General features: G+C 41.1%; 1 protein-coding gene and 1 pseudogene across 1 annotated transcript in view; one reads left to right on the forward strand and one right to left on the reverse strand.

The window, feature by feature from the left end:
* Positions 1-10,694, forward strand: part of LOC126564842 (beta-ureidopropionase) — a 300,108-nt gene that overhangs the window by 78,703 nt on the left and 210,711 nt on the right. The gene's annotated exons all lie outside the window — the stretch shown is intronic.
* Positions 462-2,457, reverse strand: LOC126560665 (uncharacterized; annotated as a pseudogene).

A 10,694-nucleotide genomic window follows, 5' to 3' on the forward strand; every position in this document is an offset into this window, starting at 1 on the left:
GGACATTGTGGGGTTTTTGTGAAATGAAAGTGAAAAGCCAGTACGGCTGTTTCATTTGAAAAGTTTACGTTCATAAACGGTCTTAGACGGTGTTTATTTCAGATTTATTTCTATCCTGACGCGCGTAAAATCCCAACTGGAACGCAATGTTTGAAGGGTGAGCGTATCCTTAAGAATGGTGGCAATGATTCAAGATGTAGGCAAAATTTTTGTATAAGATTAATAAAATAAAATACTAATGATTTAAAGGTTTCCAGTGAAATTGTGGAGGTTAGTATACTGGAAACTATACTGGAGGTTAGTATACTGAATAAACTCGGTGATATCAGCATCCGTTCGTTGCAGCTCAGCCATTTGGTCATAGTCGATAGGTTCGCAAATTATTGCTTCAATCCGGCTTAACATGTCTGCAACGTTGTTACCTTCCCCTGTAATATGACGAATATCTGTCGTGTATTCGCTTATGAAACATAATCGACGCTGTTGTGTAGGGTTAGCACGTTCGGGTCGTTGGAGGAAAGCTGTCACGAGTGGCTTATGGTCGGTGTAAATGCAAAAAACACGTGCTTCGATAAGGTCCTTAAAATATCGCACTGACTCGTACATTGCATATAGCTCGCGATCGTATGTGCTAGCCTTCTGCATAGTTGGTGTCAGCTTTTTTGAAAAAAAGGCTAGGGGTTCAAGGCCATTGTTGGTTACCTGGTGTAGTGCCCCTCCAACTGCCACATTCGACGCGTCTACATGTAAACAAAGATTGGCTTGGGGTGATGGGTGTGCAAGGAGTGTCGCATTCGCCAAATCTTCCTTGCATTTCAGAAAGGCTGCTTTAGTGTCGTCATCCCATTTGAGCGGTGTGTGGTCATTCTTAACGTTACCACGAATCATTTGTTGCAGGAGTTGTTGGTTACTAGCTGCGTGTGGAATAAAACGTCGATAGAAATTTATCGTTCCAATGAACGTTTTTAACTGCTTTGCAACCTTGGGGCGTGGAAAATCGAGGATCGCTTGGATTTTCGCTTTTCGGTTTGATACCCTCGGGTGTGATCGCGTGACCGAGGAAAATGACTGAAGATTTCCCTATTTGGCACTTGTCCACGTTGATTGCCAAACAGTTTTCTCTCAATCGTTGAAAAACCGTTCGAACGGAAGATCTCGAAAAATAGAATGAAGGTGTCGTTGTAGTGTTTGGCCGGCGTTTCGTAATCCGAACGTCATATAACGAAACTCGAACAAACCGAATGGGGTGGTAATCGCTGTCTTCGGTATATCCTGTTCCGCAACAGGAATTTGGTGATAAGCTCTTTGCAGATCTATGCAGGAAAATATGCTTGTGTAGTATATTGCCGAAGTCTTGAATATGTGGTATCGGGTATCTATCCGGTTCGGTTATTGCGTTCAGGTTCCTGTAATCTCCACATGGTCTCCACTTCCCATTTGATTTTTTAACCATGTGTAACGGACTGGCCCATGAGCTTTTAGAAGGTTGACAAATACCTTCTTTCATCATAAATTTAAATTCTGCTTGGGCTTCTTGCAGCTTGTCTATTGGTAATCTACGAGATTGGCAAAAAATGGGTGGACCTTTCGTTAAGATTTGATGAGTTACGTTCGATTTTGTCGACCGGTTCTTCAGATTGAGTACCGTAATATCATTGAATTCTCTTAGTATTTGTGTGAACGTATCTGAAGTACTGCATGCGGCTACGGAGAGTGTTGCTGTGTTTGTTGTGTTCTTAATCAGTTTGTCGCGTTTGATATCAACCAGCAGGTCAAAATGTTTTAGGAAGTCTGCTCCAATTATGTGCGAATCAACATCTGCGATCGTGAAAGGCCAGGTGAACTGTTGCTTTAATCCAATATCGAGGGTGATATTTTTAGTGCCATAAGTGGTGATCTGGCTACCATTTGCGGCAAAAAGTTTCCGTGTCGTTCCTCCCGTGGCGTGGGGTTCATCCTTTCTTTGTAGGATGGTGGAACAACAGAAATCTCTGCACCCGTGTCGATAAGGAATCTGTTGTGAGTCCTGTGATCATTAACGTAAATGCGATCGATATTTTCGTTCTGCTCAGGGGACATATGGTTCAGCGTGATGCTGGTATTTTTCTCATGGTGAGTAGTGCTTGAGTTCGGTGGTAAGCTGGTGCTATGTGTAGTGCGTGATTCGTGGTTCAATATGCGTGGCGTTCGATTATAGCTGGTGCTTGTGTTATCGTATGAATTGGTGAGAATGTCGGGATAATGGGTGTCTCGGAGAGAGAAACGCACTATTTTTTTCGGGAGTAAACCGGCAGACGCTCTTCGAAAAAAATGCACTTAGTGGAAGTATCGTTCGGATGCTCTTTCTCGCACTTTTCGGCCTTGTTTCCATGACGATAGTGAAACCAACAGAGCCATCGGCGCGGTGCTCTCGATGGTTTGCGTGATCGTGATGAACTCGGAGTTCGTTGGTCCCATGACGGCTTCGACCCTGACGCGTGTCGCTGCCTGGATCGGGATGGTGTATGTGTGTCTCGGTCTGAGAAAAAGCAGCATCGATCAGCTGATAAAACTTCATCTAAGCGTCGGGAGAGAGCTTCGATGCGAGCCTCTAATGTGCTTATGGTTGCACATGCACTTGCACTCGTATCGCTTATACTGGATGTTGCACTGCTCGGAGCTTCAAGGATTTTGTTTGCTACCTTTGCTTGATCGTCTAATGAAACAGACGGCATGGCGGCGATGATTGAACGTGCGGTGGTTGGCAAAGCCCGAAGCCAAATATTAGAAAGGACATTATCGGAACATCCTTCTCCGCCAAGACGGCGCATCTCAGAAAGAAGCATACTTGGTTTCCGATCGCCTAATGAGACGCCGGAAAGTAGACTAGTTAAGCGTTGGTTTTCTGTGGGCCGAAAATAATCCAAGACGGCATTTTTCATGGTGTCGTACCTATTGGACGTTTCCGATTTATTGCATTTCGCGATGGCGGAATGAAAAAACTTCGCGCGGGTGCCAAGTGCAACGATTACTGCGTTGAATTTGTGTCGATCCAGCTTGACGCCATTTACGTAAAAAGCTGCTTCCAAACAGACGAACCACGTCTCGACGTCTTCGGAATCGAAATCCGGAAAGTTGATTTTTGAATGCGTTACAGCGATCTGACTTTCCTCCTCTTTCGGCTTCGTTACCGTTGGTTCAACCATTGTAGCAAAAAATAGGCCGTGAAAGTTGAGAATACGTTATATTACGCGTAAACGGAGTTATTATTCTCGTGGATCACTTAAAAAACGCGACGGTTCTGTGAAACGTAAAAAATGTCCTTTGCAATCGCGGTCGATCACTACGCGGTTTTTTTCGGTTTTCTCGCACGAAATTCACTTGTTCGGATAAAATGCTCGTTCAATCGGACGATCGGGGTCACCAGTTTGTGGAGGTGAGTGTAACGTTTAGATTTCGGATTCGGAAGTAATACGTACGTCTTGTTGGTTCGATGGTAAAGAAGTAAGAGACTGTTTTTATTCCTAATATTATAATTGCACAAATTGGCTAATTACGAAGAGCCCACGAAGGGTCTGGTTTATGCTCGCGGATCGAGTACAATCTTCTGTTTCTTGCATGCAATATGCATGAGCATGAACCGCTACAAAATGAAACTTTGAACTAATAGTGCCATAAAAGTCATAAAAAGAGTTTAAAAGATTAAAATCAATACTACAACGACAGTTACCTGGTTGCCGACAAGGTATTCGTACATAAAGCAAAACCCATGTCTCATAGTTGTTCGTAAATTCTGTTCAATTGTTCTGTATGACATCATACCCTTTATGTGTGCCCTGTACAAAGCACGAGGAATCATTTGTGATATTGAGCAATCACGCTAACTGTTTCACAATGACATCATATCGACATTGAATTCTAAAAGCATGAAAAAGATGAAAACGACAATGCTCTAAAAAGCACAGCAGATTCTGCAATCGAAGAAGAATAAAATTGCAAACGGAAAAGGTGCGACACGATTAGCAACGGACTTAGCCGAAAGCTAAAGAGCAGTGTAGCTTTATGAAACTATAATTGACCGTTTTGTAACGAGCATTGGAAAATTATTGAGATAATAGATGAAATTTACATGTTTCCCTTCTTACAACCTTTCTGTTGCGAAATGTGGGTGAGCTTGTTTTTTTTTTTTTTAATTAATATTGCAAACAATTTCCTGAAAATCAGTTAAATCGAAACCATCTTGTGATGGTGTAAAGCAGGAAACTTCTAACACAGTTTCAAGAACCGACTCATGTATCGCAGACAGTGTGGCGCACAACATGCTGTGAAGACAGGAATGTACAAAGTACACATTCCACAGACAAGTGAGTGAATTTTAATGGCTTGTTTGTAAAGTTTTCAAACAGGGAATTTAACCATGAAAATAAACTCTTTGCTTAGCGATACTTATTGTTTTAAGTTTGAAAACTGAGTTGTGTGGTTTGAATCCTATCAACAGTGTTATGTTGTTGTTAAAGTTTTCGTAACTTTTACAACTACCTTGTATTGTTTCGTTCGCTCTACAGCTATCTCAAACCTATCAGATTAGTTATTGTCTCTTTAATTTATCGAATATAGAGCTTTTACATATTCCAAAAAAAATGATAAATAACATGAACATGGACATATCCTAGCAATGTTTGCAAAGACTTGAGTAGGAAATTGAATCGTTTGGGGATGATGATGTCGTTTTCAAGAGAACAGTTAGTTACCACCCATTACTAAGCGCTGACCTTTCATCGGAAACAAGAGACACTGATTGTTTGGTACAAACTTTGTCCTCTTGAAGCAGCATGATCTTTTTTTCCGCTTCAAACCAGAGTGGCACAGCAGCGACTGAGATAAATTTGAGACAATTTCTGTGCGGCAAGCGGTCCGATTTTGGCTTTCGGTTTCGGCTCAGCTTGCATCGAGAAAGTAAAACGTACCACTACGGTGCTGCATTACGCCAGTTCGTCTCAAATTCTGGACCTGGAGTGCATATGTGCCGAATTTCATGACTTATAAGAATGAGTTACAGTGCATGAGGTTAACTAGTTGTTATTTAAATTTAAATTACATTCTCGTTTCGTTTTTGGTGCAATGATAACATTACATTGCAGAGCAGTTTTTCAAATATGAACAAGTATGAAACAAGTTAAACAGTTCATAATTATATTATTTTGACTATTTTATTGTTTACATACACATTAAGAAAGATGACAAATTTATGAATTGACTAAAAACTATTCAATGAACTCCATTGGACAATTAAGATAAATCTTCTGTATAGTATAACAAAGAAACAATAATAAAAACACGACACACTACATCATATTGAATGGTAACCATTTATTTCCTCCAGTTATTACAATTTGATAAAAACACACGAAAGTGGTACACAATCGTACACGATAAGGTGTCGCAAAGGACTGCCCCTTTCGAACGCGGGAGATAAAAAAAAAAGTAGGTAAATTAAATACACAGTAGAAAGGAAATAAAATTTGATGCATAAATCAAAACTTTATCGGAATGAATTCTTAACTAAATACCAAATAAAAAGGCATTTCGGTGTTTTTTCCTCGTTCAAGCGCTAACCATGCGTTTACCAATACCGCTTCGGCCACCCTGGCGCTCTCACCCTGCCAGTCCAGTTCGGTGCTGCAGTGCTTTTAGTAGCCGAAAACTTTGACCCGTTGGGGTCGCTAGTGCTGGGGTGAAATAGTTTTCGTAAATTATGTGTGTACCTCCCACAATGTACGGCAAGATGGGGAAGTTTTTCCTTCGTTCTTCTTTTGGCCAGCAAGGAAAAGGCCACGGCACGAGAGAAAAGTTGCCGTGCTCTAGGTGCCAGGTAAAAGTGGATTTCTATATCGGTTTTGCAGAAGCTGGCCAGGTTTCACACATCAAGGAAGGGTAAGGGACGGGTAAGGGATTGGTATGTTGGCAGGAGATGGTAAGGCGAATGGAGCCTAGCCGTCCGTACAAACTCGAACGTAGGAACCTGTTGGGTAACATAAAATCATTAAAAGATCTTTTAAACATGAGCGTGTTTCGTCGATGGTGGGCAACTTTCACACTTCACACTTTCGCCTCATCGATCCGTGCGGGAAAGCGCAAATGTGCCCTTGCGTCTGGAGTGTTTTCCGTGTGGTCATCCTTAATTAAAATTTGAACAAAACCCTCAGCATGGTTGGCTCGGGTAGAAACGGTCGCCATCGGGCAGAGTTGGAGATATCTTGGGCAATAAAATCATTATCATTAGTGCCCGATTATTGGTGGTAGCGGGGTCTTCAGAAGTCTCAACCAAGTTTCAAAGAAAAGTGGTTTCTGCCGTGAGAAAACGTGTCAAGTTTGGAACGTACGATGGGGGTTGTGATATGTTTAACATTATCTTTAATCCGGATAGGTTAAATCTATCCGTGCTCTACGACTACGGCGTTGGTGTGCTTCTACGCAATGAAAGATTGTAACTTTGTTATGCATCGGAAAAAGTGTACAGTTCTTCACATTTTATTTACTGATTTATTTACTGACTATACTTTAAAATAGTTTGCTGATAGCTATGAAGCTGGTCGAAGAGAAAAGTCGATATGACATGATACAACAATTAGAATTATTAGTCGACTATGGGGATAGATACAAAACACAAAAATGATCAACTGCAAATATTGTACAACTAGGTGTGATTTTATAACAATAATGCTAGATATATCTAGATATATCTTCATTTTATACAAATACCAAATGTGCCGAATGATTATAAGGATTCACAATTCGGTTTAAATTCGTTGGTAGAGGCGATAGCGGCGCAGGTCTTCATACGACCGTTCAACCGTAGTGAGGTCTTCACTATGCAACAATGTGGTAACCAAAAAAAATTCTTAGATGACCGGCCGGAAGAAGAATAGGAAGAAAAATATGAATACAAATTAAATAATTGGAATATCTATATCTGTCTGATACTTACTAATGCAAATTGAGATGAAGTGATGGCATTTGGCAGATTACAGCTGTACACGGATACTCCGATAAATTTTTATGTTTGTTTAAATGGCATGCTATTAGCGCACCTCACTTATCGGCAGCTTCCTTTGGGATGGAAGTGGAGGAATAAGAGTACCCCTACAACAGCTGGCTCTTCCGCGAGACCGTGTTAGGTTGAATCTTCAAATTCCGTCTCTTAAAGCACTTCCCCTTCTATGCAATAGCTACGTGGCACATAGGGAAAGCTTGTATTTTGGGTCAAAATTCATCTCGGACCCAAGCCAATCTCCATTACCATCAAACTACCCATGTTTAAAAATTGTGGTCCAAAACATCTTAGAAGACTAGTGTTGTCTCGTCAACGGTCAATTCGAGCGACTGCCTAAAGCGGACGATTCGCAATTAGAGGGCGCTGCGGATGTGGCGAAATTGATCGGCGGGCGAAAGCCGATCAGCGACGGCGAGAACACGAAGTTGCTTGGTGGCAACGACATTGCCCGGGAAGATGACGGGGCATTCCTTCGACAAAAACCGGGAGAAGAACAACTGGAAAAGATGCGATCGTCCACGATCAGACATAGAACAATAGTTAAGTTCGTAAGGGAGTGAATCCGACATAATGGGCACCGTTCCTTGCGAAACCAACTGAGAGGTAAATGTAGTTTATAAAACCCATAGCCTATATAAATAAACAATATAAGAAAATTGCAAAAACCGGTATCAGACCTGGATATATCTTATATATCGGTACATAATGGATGTGATCTTGTATTCAAGGTTGTACATACAACGTGAAGTTTTCGGAAAGGAAATTTTTTGTCCTTTAGCTGCCATACAACAAACAAAATGATCGAGTGTGGACAGGAGCCTAGGAGGATATTCCTGCTTCACCGATGAATGTTCTTTGTTTATAGGACGGCTTCAGATATGGTTTGGGTCGCCTTTTATAAGTAGGGCCAACTACCATCGTTTTGCATCGATAAAGGAGTAAAAAAACACGTTTTGTATTACAAAATAAAAGGTTTTGTGATAATCATTGCACCAAACCTACAACACCTCAATGGGGGTGATCATTGTGCATCTTAATCAGTACGCACAACACTAATAACGAGCCTCGTAAAGAATAGGGCTTGACTTTTGGATGACGGATCAACAACAGCAGCGAAATAACTGAGCACACCCGCGGTATCGGTGCTCATTCACGGTTCGGAGGTGGAAATGTATCCCAACTAATGTAAAAGGAGTTTTTATACGTATATTTGCAATGCGTATAAATTAGTGATGTTCGCTCCGGAGCGCACCCACGGCTCCGGAGCCGGCTCCGATTTCAGCGCGGAACCGTTTACGAACCAACAGTTCCGGAGCCGGTTCCGAACCAACGGCTTCAGAGCCTGCTCCAAACCAACAGCTCCGGAACCGACTCCGAACCAACGGTTCCGGCACCGGTTCCGAACCAACGGCTCAGGAGTCTGTTTGTTGACAGCTTTGATATCAAATATTTGTTCTCTTATGGACTTGCTTACATTTTGCATTTTCAGATGCTTTTTGTAGCATTGGAGCAACGTACATAGGTCGATCCGAATTCATTTTTCCCGACCGTGGTAAAATGTGTCAAATCGATTGTACTTTCTGTCGATAGCGCAGCCAAAATTCATAGCGCACACCTAGACACCAACATACAGCAGTTTTTTACTGAATCTCAGGATGTTTTGCACATTAAATAACAAAGACAAAACAAGATAACAAATAGAAGAATCAAAATGATTGTTTTATGCTAAATTGTAATTTAAACAAATATAATTAATATTTTTTTTAGTATAATAATAACATGAGTTTTTCCTGCTCATCTTGGATATTATTTACTATGTATCGTCTAATTTGACTAATTTTGTGATGTTTTTTTCATCCAAATAAATTATAAATCAGACAATTACTATTCACGATCAATGTGCGATAACCAAAATACCTGTCAAAATAATGCGCGGCTACAGAAAAATGTTTAAAGTGCAAATTGTAAAAAAAGGTCATATGAGAGAAAATATTTGATATCAAAGCTCAACAAACCAGCTCTGGAGCTGTTGGTTCGGAACCGGCTCCGGAGCCGTGGGTGCGCTACGGAGCAAACTACAAGCTAATATAATCGGAATAATAAAACATCCTTAAAACATGATTATTCCAAACCTTCGATATTATTATTTTTATTTATCTATTTTAAAATATATATTCTACTTTATTATAATATTGGTGCATAATAGTTTTCTAAAAAAATGCAATTTTTGTACGAAATGTAATGCTTCTCAACATAACATTTCAGTGGCTCAAAAAGATAGACCAAACGTGAAAACTTGACCGTTCGTATGAAACATCAAAAAACAGTTAGCCAGAACACTAGCATTCTTCAGTAACCAACGAAAAAATATCGAATATCTTCGACTGAACTCACGAATTGAACGATGGCCCTTCGAACGGTAAAGCCCTCCTAATGGCTGCGTCATTAAATTCTTAAACTCCTGGTTATCGCCTTAACGAATGCTCCCGTGCTTGATTTTTCTTTGCTCAAACGCACCTAGAACGTGGTTCCGTGGCCAAGCTTTCGTTTTTCTTTTCGAGCGGGAGGGCAAAGTATGGCCCACTAGAATTTATGGTGATAGCAGCAATGGCTTCAATTACCACGTCCGGCCGGCAAACGCTCGTGCATTCGCGAAAGGTAATAATTTTCTTTTTTATTATGGTAATTACTTTTTCTTGATCTCGCGGCTTGGCTTGTCTATGGCGGTGGGTAGGGGATGATTTGAGCGCCCCAAACGAAGCGGTGGGTTAACGGAGCGGAAGTGATATTGTTGTAGGTGTTGAAAAATGTCAGGATTTTCATTACACAGACATTCCCAGCCGTTTCGCACGTTAGCCAGCGCCATCTTCATGGCCAGCAGAGCAAAAGTGGAATGTAAACAAGATAACAGGCAACCGCGTGCGTCGTCGTTGCCTGTGCACACCTGTTTCTGATGCTATTTTGGATGAGGTCTGCTGCCGCACGCCTGGCACCCCATTTCGTTTCCCTAAATCAGGAATGCGCCACTGGTGCTGGAGGTGGAAGGCGAACTAGCATCCATATTTTTTATGCTCTCTTGAGCACCGCGACAAAATGCTTGTTAATTAAAATTATGGTCTTTCTGGTGCGTTTCCACTACAGTTTACCCGTAGTCCCCGTAGCTTATTGGCCCTTGGCTGGTGGCATGTAAATGGCGCTCATACATTTAAGGTGCTAAACGATGACAATCGGTTTGCTTATGGGTGGGTAATGGACGTAATGGAAAAGAAATAAACACATTTGATTGTGCTCACCTAGAATAACGAAGCAATCAACAAGGTGGGTAAATTTATTTTTACCAAGACTTTCTCCCATGATGAGCTTCTAATCAGCTGACCGATTGAAACATGCATGGGACACGTAAAAAGGAAAATGGAATCAATATTCTCACCAGGATACACACTGGTCTGCAGTGGTAAGATGTAGATTTAAGGTTAATTTAAAAAAGAGGCCAATATATGCTTTGTTAGAACGTTTCGTGAGCAGCACAAATTAAATGATGTTTGATGAAATAACCAAGGCACGATTTTTGCACGCTTACCCTACGGTGTTGTTTAGTTTCTTTACTTATCAAATGACGAGGAAACTCCATTAGCGGTTAATTCTTAGCAATCACGATGCG

This window comes from Anopheles maculipalpis, chromosome 3RL, assembly GCF_943734695.1.
Source record: "Anopheles maculipalpis chromosome 3RL, idAnoMacuDA_375_x, whole genome shotgun sequence".
Classification (NCBI taxonomy): Eukaryota; Metazoa; Arthropoda; class Insecta; order Diptera; family Culicidae; genus Anopheles; species Anopheles maculipalpis.